Source organism: Rhinolophus sinicus, linkage group LG01, assembly GCF_036562045.2.
Source record: "Rhinolophus sinicus isolate RSC01 linkage group LG01, ASM3656204v1, whole genome shotgun sequence".
Classification (NCBI taxonomy): Eukaryota; Metazoa; Chordata; class Mammalia; order Chiroptera; family Rhinolophidae; genus Rhinolophus; species Rhinolophus sinicus.
In genome coordinates, this window is record NC_133751.1 from 2,927,774 (window position 1) to 2,943,078 (window position 15,305).

Genomic DNA, 15,305 nt, shown 5'->3' on the forward strand with positions numbered 1-15,305 from the left:
TGGTGGGCACCAGTCTGCAAAGTTCACACGTAAGCAAGAAGTAGAGGCTTCTGGGGGCCAGTGGTGCCTGGCTGTTTTAGGTAATCATGGAAATAGCCACCTGGGAATTAACTCAAAGTCCCAACATACACTCAGGAGTGTGAGCAGTCTTTGATTAGTTTTACTCTACAGTTGTTAGCTCATTAACCTCCCTTGTCTCTTCCTTGCACCCTCCAGCCTGTTATAATTTAATTTAGGACAGTTCAGTACTTTTTTTCTTGTCACATCAGAGGAAAAGGCAAGAAAAAGGAAAGTATGGGAGTGGGACAGTTCCTAGGTCCAGATGGCTCCTGATTTATCACACCCACGTTCAGAGAGCCTTCTTCAAAGGAAACCTAGACAACGTCCCAGGTCTGGCCGCCAGGGGGCGCTCTGGAGGGCAGCCACTCCCACCTACTCCTGGTCATGGAAGGTTTCCGATTGTTTCCCAGACTGGGGGCCGCTGCCTCCTGGGCCTGTGACCCTGGGGCCGCATCTCACCTTCCTCCTGGCTTGTTGGAGCTCCCTGTGGGGAAGAGCAAGTGGGAACTGTGAGAGCTGCTTGCTGCCAGGCCGTACCTGGAATTGCCCACCAGGAGCCAGAACCAGCCACAGGAAGTCGGCCGGGCATCAAGGCCGCAGGGCAAGAGTCCAGTCTGCACCCCATTCCGCCCCAGCAGGAGGCAGGCCTTCAGCTGTGCATTGTGAGAACACTTCAGCAGCCCTTTGGAAGTGTGTAAGGGGGTGTTATCTTCGGGGTACAGGCATGTCCTGGGGGAGGCACAGCAGGGCTGAGGGTTCGGCCTCACCACTTCCGGGGCACATTCCCAGGAGAGGAGCCGTCATCAACCACACAGACCGTTGTTGAGAAAAATAACCACAAAAATGATGTTGTGAGGTTTATGTTTGGTGTGTGTAGTCACAAGTACTATGATTTTGGAAACATTCATATTGGACTAATACTTTTTTCAGTTGAAAATTTTATTGAGATAATCGTGGAGTCACATGTTGTCATAAGAAACAGTACAGAGAGAGGTGTCTTGTAAACTTTGCCCGATTTTCCCTAATGATAACATTTTGCAAAACTATAGTACAGTCTCCCATGCAGGATATTGGCAATGATAAGGTACACTGGTCTTATTCAGATTGCTCCAGTTTTATTCGTACTCGTGTGTGTGTCTGTGTGTGTGTCTGTGTGTGTGTATGTGTGTGTGTATGTGTTTGTGTGAGTCTGTGTATGCGTGTGGGTCTGTGTGTATGTTTGTGTGGGTCTATGTGTGTATGTGTATGTCTGTGCATATATGTGTAATGTGTCTTGTGTATCTGTGTATGTGTGTGGGTCTGTATGTGTCTGTATGTGTCTGTGTGTACGTGCGTGTGTGACTGTGTGTGTGTGTGTGTTTAGCTCCGTACACTGTAGAACCTGTGTACGCTTGTATTTCCACCACCACAGTGAAGATACAGAGCAGTTCATTGCTACAAGGATGCCTCCCTCACGAATCCAGCACCCCACCCCCATCTCTAACCCCTGGCAACCACTAATCTGTTCTTCATTTCTAAAATATGGTCATTTAAAAAATTTTAGATAAAATGGAGTCATACAGGTTTTATTTCTGTCAGATAAATTCCCAGGGGTGCAATTGCTGTGTGATACCGTAATTGCATAGTGACACTTTTAAGAGATTGCCGCACTCTTTTCCAGAGTGACCCCAGCAGTTTCCATTCACTCCACAAACATGACAGATGCAGCTTCCCAAAGCCTCATCAGTGTCTGGTGTTATCTTTTATTTTAGCTGTCCTGACAGGCATGTGGTGGTATTCACAGTGGGTGTAAGTTGCGTCTCCCTAACGGCTGGCCGTGTTGGCCGTCTTTTCACGTGGTCATTGCCATCTGATATCCTCTTCGTGTGTTTTGTCCATTTTCTAACTGTATTGCTTTCTACTCTTGAGTTTTGAAAGTTCTTTGTATGTTTTAGATACAAGTCCTTTATAGGATATGCAGTTTGAAAATACGTTCTCCCAGTCTGTAGCTTGTCTCTACAGCCTCCTCACATGGGTATTCACAGAGCAAAAGTTTTTAATTTTGATGAAGTCCAGTTTATCAGTTTTCCCTCCTTTGTGTCATGTACATGGTGTCAAGTTAAAGAACTCCTTGCCTAGACCTAGGTCCCAAAGATTTTCGCCTATTTTTTAAAAGTCAACTCTAATTGAAAAGTTAAAAAAGGGAGGAAAAGATAAAAAGGAGTAAGAGGTTCAAAGTTCCAGGTATAAAACAAACAAGTCATGGGGATGTAATGTACAGCATGGGGAATACAGTCAATGATATTGTGACAGCTGGTACAGTGTCAGATGGTTGCTGGACTTATCACAGTGATGACTTCTTTAGCACAGGGAATATTGTCAATAATATGGGAATAACTCTGTATAGTGCCAGGTGGGTACTGCTGAATAACTATGATAATATTGTATGTTAGCTATATTTTAATAAAAATCTTTTTAAAAAAGACTTATAGTTTTATGTTTCACATTTAATTCTATGATTTTGATTTAATTTTTGTATAAGGTATGAGGGTGACGTCAAAGTTTATTTTACTTTATTTTATTTTTTAAAGTTTACTTTTTTTCTATGGATTTTAATTGTTCCAGCACCATCTGTTGAAAATGCTATCATTCCTTCATTGAATTTCTTTTACACTTTTGCCAAAAATCAGTTGGGGGTATTCGTGTGGGTCTATTTCTGGGTCCTCTGTTCTGTTCTATTGATCTCTGTGTCTGCCCCTCTACCAATGCCACACTGCCTTGATCACTGTGGCTGTACCATAAGTCTAAATAGCAGGTGGAGTGATTCCCCTCACTTTATTCTTCATTTTCAAGATTGTTTTAGCTGTTCAAGGGCTTGTGTGTTTCCATATGAACTTTAACCTAAGCTTATTTATAGATCAGTTTGGAGGTAATTGACATCTTTACTATGTTGAGGCTTCCAATCCATGAATATGGTATGTCTCTCCATTTATTAGGTCATTGGTTTCTTTCATCAGAATTTTGTAATTTCTAGCACACAGATCCTCAGCATGGCTTGTTAAGCATATACGTGAGTATTCCATTTCTTGAGTGATTGTAAATACTATTGTGTTTTCAATTACCTTTTTTGCCTGCTTTCTGATAGTATATACAAATACAATTGATTTTTGTCTATTACCTTGTATCCCATGACTTTGCTGAACTCTTTTGTTATTTTTAAGAGGTTTTTTTTTTTTTTTGTAGATTCCTTGGGATTTTATACATAAGTGGTCATGCCATCTACAAACAGTTTTCTTTCTTCCCTTCTTCTCTGTATGCTTTTTATATCTTTTTCTTCCATTATTTCAGTCACTAGAAATTCTAGGACTATGTTGAATAAGAGTGGTGAGAGTGAATATTCTTGCCTGTTCACAATCTTAGGATGAAAGCATTCAGTCTTTATTAAGTACGACATTACCTCTAGGTGTTTGTAGAAGCTCTTTTTTAGGTTGAGGTAATTTCCACTATTACTGACTTGCTAAGAGTTGTTATCATGAATGGGTGTTGGATTTTGTCAGACATTTTATTCACGTCAGTTGATATGAACATATGATTTTCCTTCTTTAGCTTGTTGATATGATGGATTACATCGATTATTTTCTAATGTTGAACAAGCCATGCATAGCTGGAATAGACCATACTTGGTCGTGTTGTATACTTCTTTTTTATGTACATTGCTAAATTAGATTTGCTAATATTTTGTTGAGGAATTTTGCATCTAAGTTCATGAGAGACATTGGTCTGTAGTTTTCTCTTTTGTGTATTGCCTTTGTCTGGTTTTGGTATCAGGGTAATACTGGCCTCATAAAATGAATTGGGAAATGTTCACCTCTTCTATTTTCTGGAAGAGATTATGCAAAGTTAGAGTTAATTTTTCTTTAAAAACTGGGTGGAAATTTCTTTTTCTGGAGATTTAAAATTATGAATTCAAATTCTTTGATGTTTACAGGGCTATTCAGTTTGTGTATTCCATCTTCGTTGACTTTTGGTAGTCTGTGGTTTTTGAGAAATTAGTCCATTTCTTCTAAGTTGTCAAATTTATGTTTATGCATAAAGTTCTTCATCATATTCCCTTATTATCCTTAAGATGTCTGCAGGGTCTGTAGTGCTATCCCTTGTTTAATTTCTGATATTATTTGTATTATTTTTGTCATTTTGCCATAGACCTGTCAGTTTTATTCATTTCCCCAAAGAACTAGTCTTTTTGTTTCAATGATTTTTTCTATTGTTTTCCTATTTTCAATTTCATTAATTTCTGCTCTTGTCTTTACTATTTCCTTCCTTCTCGATGCTTTGGGTTTATTTGGCTCTTATTTTTCTAATTTTTTGAGGTTAAATCTTAAGTTTTTTATTTGAAAACTTTCCTCATTTCTAATGTAAGTTAATGCAATAAAATTCTCTCTCAGCACTGCTTTAGTTGAGTCTCACAAATCTTGATATGTTGAGTATTCATTTTCATTCAGTTCTATCTATCTTAAGATTTCTTTTGAAAATTCCTTTTGACCTGTGGATTATTTAGAAGAGCATTATTTAACTTTGTCTTTGTAGGAGGTCTTCCTGTTGTGTTATTAATTTCTCTTTTGATTTAATTCTGGTCAAAGAACACACTCTGTATGATTTCAATTCTTTTACATTTGTTGAGATTTATTTTATGGCCCAGGATACCATCTATGTTGATAAATATACATGGGCACTAAGGAAAAATGTGTATTCTGCCGTATTTCTGAAATGTCCTGTAAATACAAGTTAGATCTGTTGGTTGGTGTATGATTCATATCTCCCATATCCGTGCTGATTTTCTTTCTAGGAATTCCGTCAGCTGCTGGGTGGGGGTTCTTGATGTCTCCAACTATAATTGTGAGCTTCACTGTTTCTCGTTTCCCTTCTATCAGTTTTTGTTTCATAGATTTTGAGTCATGGTTGTTTGGTGAGGGCTAATCCTTCTGAAATTTTTAAATGCAAAATAATTTTTTGAAAGCCATGTAATTGTCATGAAAATTCTGAGAATATCCACAGCACATGTTCACTCTGAACCACATTCAGCCCCTCATCACATTGCCCTCCGTGTGGACTGTGTGTGGCAGGAAAGGCCAGGTCCACGGAGGTCTGGGGCTCAGAAAATAATGTTTCCCTTTAATTTTTAAAAATATATTTAAAAAAGTATATTGTTTAAGTCCACCAACATTAAACAGTATTGAGGGCTTTTCTATTTATTTATTTATTTATTTATTTATTTATTTATTCATTTATTTTTAGTTTCAGGTGTAAATATCTTTTTTCTTAAGTGGGATTCTTACATGGAAAAATGAAACGGATTAAGGGTAGACCTGTGAAGCCACAGTCCAAACACACCATTAAAACACTTTAGGACCATGACATCCCCTTTTTAAAGCAGAGATTTAAATGTAGAACGCTACAGATGAACAAGTGGCCCTCGAGGCCACTCCCTGCACGTGCGTTGGGAATGAACCTAACCTGGGGCCCGGCCGTGCGACTCCGAGCTTGACAGTTGCACAGATGCCTTTCTCCCTCTTATTGAAGAAAGCATGTGAGAAGGCTGGTGAGAGAGAGAATACTGTAGGGAGAACCATGAATCCCTTCTAATTTGTATTTTAAAACGGAAGTCACTTATTTTAATGTTGCTGGTGACGCCATGGAGAAGGCTGCTGGGTGGCACAAGCTGGCCCTTCTTTTATGTGCGTCTTGCATCTTGGGAACGTGACTGGCACCTGAGGCATGAGCATGAATGCCATTGTGTGTTGCCTCAGTGGTTTCCATCGAGAAGTGAGGCAGCGCCTTCCTGGAGATGCACAGCAAACGAGGAGGGATGCGATGACCTGGGCTCCAGGCCCAGGTATTTTTTTAACCTTGCCCCAGCCCCCCAGAGTCCTCCTTGATAATGTGCCTTGGCTGGATTTTAGGATTGTTAGGAAGAGAAAACGGGATCCTTGTGAGAAGGGGCTATTGCTCTCGTTTGTTTTTGCATAAACTTCCAGTAGCGACTCTAATGATGAAAGTGGTATAAACACTCTCAGGTTTGTCTCCAGCCGGTGTGAATGGCGTAGAAGCTGGAACACTGACAAAAAACTAACTCCGCGAGGTCACCTGCTCCACAACCCGTCTGACCAGTGCCACACCTGTTGTCAGCACCTCTGCCCTCCAGAAGGTAACGCGCGGCAGGGACACAAAGCCCAGATAAGGACACAAGCAACCAGCTAGGGCTTGGCCTGAGAATCATAATTCTTTCTGGTTTTTGTTTGTTTGAATCATAATTCTTTATACATCATCACTCATGCACTCAGATTTGCCTGAGTTCTAGAGCCCAGCCCTCAGCAACTACATTTAGAAGAAGTAAATAAGAAAGGGAAGGCATGAATGAAAGGTACAAAATAGAAATAAAGTTTAATGAGGATCTTTAGAGACGACCAAATCCACTGCCTTTGTTCAGCAAATAGAAGTGTCCCTACTGGTCGATGGTAGCCGATCACGACCCCAGCGGTCACTCTGGCCTCTTCTCCACCAGGCCTTTGCCTCTGGGACGTATCAAGAGTGCAGCAGAAGAGGCCTTCCCGCAGTGCAGGGACTTGCGCCTGCCATCCTTGGGAAGCGCTACTTACAGGTAATTTATAGGTAGTTCTTCTTGTCCTTTTCTCAGCAGGAGTGGGCACTGCTCACCATCAGTCCAGGCCATAGAGAAAAATCCTCATGCCTGAAATAAGAAATCTACCCGCATGTGTCTGGGGTAGACCTGGCTTGAACTTGACCAAAGGGCCACATCAAAGGGCTCCATGGGAGTGGGGGTGGGGAGTGGGTGCAGAAGGGAACATGGCCGGTGGGGGAACAGGAGACTTAGGGATGGACCAACCAACAGTCACGGTCAGCAGGGGTGAAGCACTGAGGCCCAAGGGGGCAAGAGTCCAGCCAGGTTCTGCAGGGGAGAGGAAGGGACACAGCCAGCAACTCGGGAGGGGACTGCTGCAGTCTACTCACCACTGGGACTGACGTAGTGATTAATGGGGAGGATCCAGTGCCCACACCTGCCCCGGGGTCCCTGGGCCTAGGCGAGGGACCAGCACATAAATTCTAGACTCATTTGCAGGGAGGAACAGGGCTTTGTTCAGACCTGGTTGGTGCTGAGCTGAGTGTGGGAGGTTTAAGTAACTGTGGCTTGTGTCATGCAGGGTCTCTGGTCCTGCTCCACACACAGGAACACAGGACATGGTGAGGCCAGAAAGGAACACTCGCGGAGCCATAGATAGGGCAGTCATACCACTATAGTCTCGCTGGCGGCTGGGTTGGAGACACAAAAGCAAACATCCACTAGTACCCTACCCCAACAAGGGGTCCTCCTGTGCTCCAGCCCTGCCGGTGGCTGGGCAAGACACAGGAAGTAGGAGCCGCACAATGCACAATCCTCTGTCTACTTTTCTGCCTGCCAACCAACCCCCCAACCACCCACCCACCCAACCACCCACCCAACCACCCACCCAACCACCCACCCAACCACCCAACCAACCACCAAACCACCCAACCAACCACCCAACCAACCAACCAACCACCCACCCAACCAACCAACCACCCAACCAACCAACCACCCAACCAACCAACGCAGCCACGGCAGTTATATCAGTGGCTAATGGCTAACTGGTCACAGCTGATGGCCAACTAGTCACAGCTGATGACCATCTACTACCCAGGCCAGCACCTTTCCATGTGAGGCTGAAAGCCTGGAAACTGCTCTCTGGGACTCTGTCCCCACATTTAGCACCTGGGGGAGGCTCCTGGGGGGATGCGTAGGGGGTGCTGCCAGGGATGGCTTGGAAGTGAGGAATCAGGTATCAGCTTACCATCTCTCACTCCTAGTTTTAAATTCCTAGGAGACCATACTTAGGACTTACTGGTTTTGGAACCTGCATGAGTGGAAGGATTACTGTGCCTTAGCTCTGCCATGCTCTTCGAGAAGGGGGGTGAAGCTGGGTGAGTGGAGGGAGGAGACTGTGGAGGGGTTTGGGGGGAGGTCCCTGTTTTCACCATTTCCAGGCCTAGATGGGTTCTGTTCCCTTCAAGAGCAAGTCTGTATCTCAGCGACATGCCTGAACGGGCCCCTGGGATCTGCTGGGTGGGACGAGGACTCTGGGCGGGAATGGGTGGCGTCACTCAGCGGAGTTGCTGAAATCTAAGCGATAACAGGCAGCTCACACCAACCCCAGACCTGTGTTTAACTTCAGGGAAGGTGTGAGGAGGCAGGTCATGGGGTGGTGTGTCAGCCAGGTGGGGCCCATGGGAACCCCTCCAAGGTCAAATACCCCCTCCATGACTGACTCCCTGCCTGGGGAGCCCGGGGAACTCTCCTCTGCCTCTCTGGTGAGAGCAAAATCACTACATTTTATATTTCTAATACAGTATTGTTCAATTACAAAAGTTGGTTATGCTCACAACAGAGACATTTCAAGTGACTAGGAAAGCAGAGTCCGAGGAAAAGTGTAACTCACCCTTTCACCACTCGGTGCCACTCACTGGGGTATCTTCAACCCCTCCCCCCATTTTTTACTACTGAGTTGTTTGTAAACTTTTGTTACCTTGCTCTTTTTGATTTAACAGCATAGCATGAAAATTCCCCATGCCGTCACACGTGTCACAGAACTACGAGTGTGCTAGTGATGGTGGCAGAATATTTCATCATGTAGCTGTCACCAACATGTGTTACTGATTTTCCCATTATTGGTACTTTGAGTCATTTACAGTTTTTCACTATTACTGAGCTTTCTCTTCATGGACGTTTTCATACAACATGATTTTTCTGTGTTGAGGATTCTTTCTTGAGGACATCCCCAAAAGCAGATGCGCTGGGCCAGACTGTACCATGACACAAAGGACCATGCTGGTTTCCACAAAGGTGCCTCATAGGGACGTAGGCGTCTGTGTCACCTGATCGTCAGCAGCATTGAATCTTCTGATCAAAAAACGCCATCCAACAATTAGATTGGCGTGAACATTGCTGCTGTCACTTTCAATTATTTCTTTGATTACTGATCTTTTTTTTTTTTGTCTTTCCTATGATTTTCAGGCCTTTGTATCTCGCCTTCGGAGAATTTGATGTTCATACTCTTTGCCTCTTTAGCTGTTGGAGTTCCAGGGTTTTAAAATTCCACTTTAAATGTGAGATCTGTATGTCTTAAAGTTTTTAAACCTTTGTCTATGAAACATACTATAAATGTTTTACATTAAAAAATTTTCATATCCAAAGTTTAAAATATTTTACCCAGTCAAGTTTGCTCTGTACCTACATTATGTTACATACATTTAAATGATTTCTCTCATTGACGCCAGGCTTAGAAATGCCTCCATCGTCCAGAAATAGTTTAGTATTTGCTGCTATTTAATTTACATAAAACTTAGCTGCTTCAGCAACTACTTTGGCTGTTGGTCAGGAGCTCAGAGTTGGTTATTGTAGCTGCCTTCCCCTTTCTTGCCCCATTATCTTCTGTTCTCACTTCAGCGGGATGTGGTTATTTCCCTGATAAATGACCCACACCCCAACATCTCTCAGATGTGCGTCCTTCAGTGGTCTCACGTTTATCGGGTTGCATCAGTTTCCCAAGAACCAGGGCCACTGTGTCACAAAGCACTCGCAGAAGCCCCAGGGACCCCCTTGGGCTGCAGGCATCACCCTCCTAGTTGCCACTGTGCACTAGTCACTCTATTTCCCCAGGTACCTAGGACCCCCCTCTGCTGGGCGCTCCTCCTCTGCCTGCTGGGTCAGTGGCATGAAGAGGCCAAAAGGGCAGTGCCCAGTGCAGAGTCAATGGACTCAAGAGCGTGTTTCCAGGTAGAAGCCAGCCTCTCTCGGACAGCAGCACTCCAAGGCCACGGTCATGGGGATGGGAAGCAAATCTTCCAGGAGAGTCATCCTTTAACCATAAGAAAAGCCACTCCCACTTTTGTTGCTTGCTTTCTGGACAGGTGCACTTTGGCTGGGAAGGACCATCTATCGCTCTGGTTTGAGGCGTATGCTCAACTGCCATCAACCTGCTGGCAGCTGAGCAGACGACCCCACCGGTCCATCACGCTAACAGCGGCTGTGTGGGGGCAGGTGGAAAGGCCAGTGCACACTTGGTCCTTGTTCTCCCTCCTGGTCCTGCAATGCACATGATGTAGCCCACATCTGCATCACGCCTTCCATGAATTCGCACTGGTACTGCAGCCAATAGCTGCAGGCACAGACGGAGCCCAGCCAGACCCAGACTCTGCATCCCTGCCCCTTCCAGGGGTCCCATGGAATCAGCTTGCCACCAGGCCGCCAGCCACTGCTCCTGGGGAATGCTGCCATGTCCAGGACCACATGCCAGCCTCTGCTGCTGGGAGCTCAGAAGGAGTGTGACTCAGATCAGCCACCGTGAGGGGAGACCGTGACATTGATCCTATGTCACCACCTCCTCTTTTAACATGGGCCAGTGTGAATAAGCAGGGAAAAGAAAACTGGTGTCTTCACATTCATGAGATTTTAGTTCAATCCTGGCTGACACCTTGCCTACAGCTCATGAGCCAGAAGATCCAGCTAAGCTGTCACCACATATCTGACACACAGAAACTGTGCGATAATAAATGCTGCTTGTTTTAAATCGCAAAATGTGGGGGTCACCTGTCACATGGCAACAAGGCACTGATACAGAATCTGGGCTGTGTTTTTCTTACCAGACTTCCAGAAGAGCCCACACCATATTTATGTCTGCCGTAAATACTTCACAAGCCATTGGAATTTCTGGGCCCAAGTGCAGGGTGTCTTGCGTGACAGCCTGGACCACCACCTGCAGAGCCGTTCATCATTCTCAACTTACCTTAAATGTCCGATTTCATTGGCAGCCTGGTAAATGAGCCAGAACAGTCCATGCAAATGTGAGATATGTTGCCTCCCAAACCAAAGGGAGCTCATGAGTATTTCCTGGGGTGAGTGCAGACATTCATCCTCCCCTTTGAGGGGACATTTCCTTCCACTACTAGGCCAGGCCCCAGAGCTATGGCGGTCCCGATCTCCGACACATGTGCATTTCATGAAGGCATCTTCCTGCCTGTTTCCCAAATCCAGTTAACATAGCATCATGTCTGCAATGTGATGGGCCAGCGGGATGTTTAGCAAAATGCTCAAGGTCTCCCCTGTGTGTGTTGACAGTAGGTCTGTAAAGGTATACTGCTGCCCATGCCAGACAAAGGCAAAGTGCTGCTGATTCTCTGTTCTGAAAGGAATGGGGAAAGAAAGCACGTCCTGGGGCAGTAGCTGCACATCAGGTGCCAGGGGATGTGCTGCAGTGACAATACCATGCTCAGATCCTCAGCTGCAATTGTCCAATCACCACTCGATTAAGTGTGTGATACTTTATACACAGGGCTTGAATATGGTAGTCTGTGGGCCAGATCTGGCCTCTGGCCTATTTTTGTGCAATCTGCAAACTAAGAATGATTTCTCCATTTTCTACAGGTTGCAAAGATAAAACAAAGATTATGTGACAGAGATCAAACGCGGCCCACAAAACCTGACATGTTTACTATCTGGACATTTACAGAGAACATGTGCCGACCCTGCTCTATCGTCATTCTGCACAACTCACTTGGCTGCACAGGGCAGGTCAGCGGGCGTGTGGAATGACCCCTGCTGCATTTTTCAAGTCCTTGATGGTGACATTGATTTCTGCCGTTGCCCTTGGACTGTGATGTTGGTTTTGGTTCACTGTCTTGTTGAGGGGGGCTTCCACCATAATATCCCTTACCCCAAGGATCAGAGAAGAAATGTGGCTACTCGGTGCATCCATTCTGGGCCTGGGGGCTCCCCAATGGATGGGCGTGACTTCACAAGATGGACTTGGGCCAAGATTCCATCTCACACCTACAATCCAGTTTCTCTTTGGTGAACCACGTGGGGTTTAGGTCTCTGACGCTTAGTGTCTATTGAGAGCTAATATGTAGCGACCTTCAGAGCTAATATTTAATGACCTTCAGAAATTCTCAATGTTTTCCTTTCTCCAGTGTAGTTATTCTGGACATGTTAGTTTCTCAGGTCTGCTGTAAATAAAGTACCACAAACAGCATTTACAACAGAAACTTATTGTCTCAATTCTGGAGGCTAGAAGTCGGAGAGCGAGGTGTTGCCAGGGTCTGTTCCTTCCGAGGGTCAGTCTGTTCCATGTCTGTCTCCTGGCTTTGGAGGCTCAGGTGTTCTTTGGCTTGTCGATGCCATGCTCCCTGTGTTTTCACATCATCTCTCCTCTGTGTCCAACTGTCCCCTTTGTATAAGGACAGCAGACAGACTGGGTTAGGACCCACTCCCATGGCCTCACTTCACTAGGTCATGTGCAAAGACCCTCTTTCCAAGTGAGGTCACATCACAGGTCCTGGGGGTTAGGATTTCAGCATCTTTTGGGGACACAATTCAACCCAGAGCACTGGTAAAGGGCTCAGAGCATTCTGGGAGGGCCCTCGGATGCACTTGTGACCTTTCTGGAAGGTTCTTCCTCAAAGGGACCCAGCCTCCATTCTGGTTTAGTGCTGGATCCCACATCGACTCTGGCCTACAAAGGCTGGAGAAGCCACAGGACTTGTGAAGGATGCTGGTGGCCCCTCCCCAAGGTATTTCCGAACACCCACGTGATGGGAGCACCCTCTAGGCATTCCTAGGGGGGGGGGGCGGTGCAAAGGGCGCACAAAATAGATGCACTCCAGCATGGAAGCCTCCCTGAGCCCAGGACCCCTGTGCTGTGGCAGCACCGGGCCCCCACACCTAAAGTGAAGCACCTGGGAACTTTCTAGAATGCAAATTTGACTCCATGAAGTCTGGAAGGGAGCATGTCCATCGACATCCCAGGGATGGGAGCTGCCAGCCCACCTTGAGTGTGAGGCTGCCATGTGTTGGTGGGGAGGGGGTTCCAGCATTTTGGCTGCATGAACTGTTGGTCACCATGGAGACCAGGGCTTGTTACCCACCTGCTAGGTGGTGACCCCTCCCGTGTACTCATGCCAGCACCTTCGGGGTGTGGGCTGTCCTCCCAGGCAGCCTCTGCCTCTGTCCAGTGCAGCAGGGGTCTAGTTCTCATGCACCTGGAAGCGATGCTGGGGTGTGGAAGTGGCCCCAAGGAGAGCCCCATCCTGTGTCTGCGTCCTGTGGGAGCCACGGAAGCTTCTGTGCAGAGGAGAGCTGCGCCACCTCAAACAGAGGTCCAGGGGTCACCTCTGCTGTGCAGAAGGTGCAGGTGTGCTTGGGGCTCAGAACTCTTAGCTTCACGTTTCTGGCCAAACACCCCAATCCCCTGTCTGAGAATTTCACCCTCTCCCCGCCAATGCCAAGATGGCGGTGTAAGGACGCTGGAAGTGACGGACAGTGAACTATTGCCACGAATCTAGGAATTGGGTCTGGCCTGACCCAGCCCGCTCTGCCCTGCAACTTTGGGGACTGCCGAGAAAGCCTTTCCGGTTTTCCTGTTCTCAGGGGGCACCCTTCATCCTTGGTTTGCTCTTTCCTTTTTGAATGTCGTGTAGAAGTCAGCTGACCCCAAGTCTTTGTCACATGACTGCCACCACAGAAATTAAATACCTCACTACTTGCCCTCCCAGATGCTTGCTTAACACTGCACTGCCTTTCGCATTACCCTGTTCTTTGAGATGCTGGGATAATGCCCCACGCTGTGAGTCACCAGAGCCCCAGTGTCTCTGGTCAGAAGACGTGACAAGAAGCTAACCTCAGGGTCTCATTCCCAGGGTCTGTTAGCAGGGTCACTGCCAATAGCAATTTCTGCATCAGTGAGAGGCCAGGCAGGAAACAGGTTTGTCACTCCCAATCCAGGTAATTAAATGGAGAGAGTGTTGACCTCTCTTTGGGGCCAGTGGACCCCTCAGCCTAGAGGAATGAGGAGAGGGGTCCCTCATGGGCACCCAGAGAAGACTGCTCTGTGGAGAGGGCTGGACACAGGGGTGTGGCTCGTCCAAGGGGACTCAGTAGGGAGGGACCCAGGAAATAAACCCTGAGCTCACTTCCTCCCAAGCACCCACCTCCTGCTGGTGCACCCACAGCAACCAGAAGCCAGAGAAGACGAGGGCCAGGGACACGGCCCACACAGCAACTCTCCCAGGGCATGAGGCTGGAGAAGGGCAGACCGTGGAAACCCCACTCTCCCATTTCAGACGTTCGTCTCTGAACTGAACCAGCACTGGGATGGGGGTACGGGGCAGGGAAGCCAAACCACATGGAGTGAGAGTATATACAATACTTTAGGTTCTTCTTCCCTTTCCTCTGATAATGAACATTTATGAATATTTATATCGCTTTCTCCCCTTCCTTCTTTCCTCCTTCCTTCCTTCCTTCCTCCCTCCCTCCCTCCCTCCCTCCCTCCCTCCCTCCCTTCCTCTTCCTTCCTTTTTAAGCATCTCCCTTTCTTCCTTTTTAAAAAGCTATTGCAAACAGTGATGTAAAGTTTGTCTCTGTGCTTCCTTCGCCTGGTGTGAGGCTGTAGCTGGGTAGGTGCCAGGCCGAGAATTAGGGCACCTGCTGAGTCGTGAGGTGTGTGCAGCTTCCGCTTCACTAAACACCACCCACTTTTTCTCCACATTATGACACAGAGCGCACCCCCACTCCTGAGAGCTCCTGTTTGGACCGAGAAACGCACGTGGTGGTTCTCCATCACCCAGGTCTGGTGGCCTCACTGTCTCTGGCAAACGTAACCCACCCCACGGAGACTCTCAGTGACCCAGGTCCTCCCTGGGTCTGGCACATCAGGTCTCCCTGGAGATGCCAGCTCAGGATTGGCAGCTGTAGAGGTGGGGGGCGGGGCTCAGGGAAGGAATGAGGAAGCATGTGATGGCGCCATTCTGACCCAGGCTTCCTGCCCAGAGCAGGGCAGGACTTACTTACTTATTTACTAAGAAAAGTAAGTATCTCTCTGAGGCGAGATTCACTTTCCTTGGAGCCTAAACCCTCACTGAAGAAAAAATATTCCTCCTATGATTCAGTCATGCGTTCATATACTCATTCATTCTTCAACACATATTTATTAAATAAGGAGCTTTGTAGGTGCTGAAGGTCCACGGTGCGGGGTTGGTCTGCTTTGTGCATTCAACACCTACTGGGGGAGGGACAATAAATCATGAACATCGTGTGTGAACGAATCACTTTGTAGATTTGAAGAAAATAAAGAGGTAGGAAAGAGGAAGCGCCAGAGCAGGGCAGGGCGACCAGGGGAGCT